Source organism: Geospiza fortis, unplaced genomic scaffold (assembly GCF_000277835.1).
Source record: "Geospiza fortis unplaced genomic scaffold, GeoFor_1.0 scaffold366, whole genome shotgun sequence".
In the NCBI taxonomy this organism is placed as follows: domain Eukaryota; kingdom Metazoa; phylum Chordata; class Aves; order Passeriformes; family Thraupidae; genus Geospiza; species Geospiza fortis.
In genome coordinates, this window is record NW_005054342.1 from 2,660,970 (window position 1) to 2,662,090 (window position 1,121).

Genomic DNA, 1,121 nt, shown 5'->3' on the forward strand with positions numbered 1-1,121 from the left:
ATTATGAAAACAAGCAATAATTTGCTATGGAAAAAAAGAAGTGGAGAATTAAGGTATGTTTTTGCTTCACAAGTTATATTTTCACTCTAAATAGCTAGAATTACTTAGGTCTCTCTCTTTGCTTTTGTGCTTTTTTTTTTGCTGCAGTTCTTTCCTTCTTTGTGCTAAAATAATTGTTCCTAATTAAGTGGCCTTGCAGGTAATGCTTTTCTTTGTAGGGCTGTAAATACATCTGTTCACATAGACATGTTTACACTGCTATATCAGAATAGTTACACATCTGAGAACATAATTTGTCCATCTGTTTTACTTCCCTGTTTTTAATTATTCTTTAACTTCATTGCTAGGACCAATTTATCTTATTCATCTTACTTGGTAAACATTTAGATTATTTTGGTTTTATTTCCTCTCTTGCTTCCCACAATTCAGTCACCAGGAAATCTGCAGGTAAACAAAGCCCTGCAGATTAAAAGCAAAATTTTATTTTATGCTGTGACTTCATGCGTTTCACATGTTATAATTCAACCAGATGCTCCATCAGTGCTATTGATGAGAGAGGCGCTTAGTCTTACCGTGAAAAATTCAAGACATTTGCTAAATCCATCACTTTCACATGTTCTGATTGCTGTACTTCCTCCATTGTTGGAAATGTCTGGTTTTTTTCTTCATTTGAGTGTATTCTGTTCAACTGGTTCTTTCTTGCAGAGATTTAAAGGTCTTTTCATATTCAAAATGAATTGTTTTCTTTAGCTGAAATTACTGTAATCAGACTGGAATTTTTCAATATCCACAGTTATTTTCCAGGATATCACTTCCATTCTCAAACCAGTTTAGTATGTGGGATTTTATGTCCTCTCAATATCTGCGAATATGAGCGAACCAGTTTCTCTCGTGCTGAAATACTTCATAGCACTGTAGGATATGTATATCCATTAGGACCAGGGGGTACTGGAAAACATCTGAGATAGGATTTGTCCTGGACACTGGTGCCAGCACATGAAAGCACAGTGATCATCCCCTGCTGATCTCCAGAGTGCCATGGGATCAACAACCATTCAGGGTAGAAAGCACATTACACTTGGAGTGATGTCAGGCAATGATAATATCATCCCTGCCTTGAA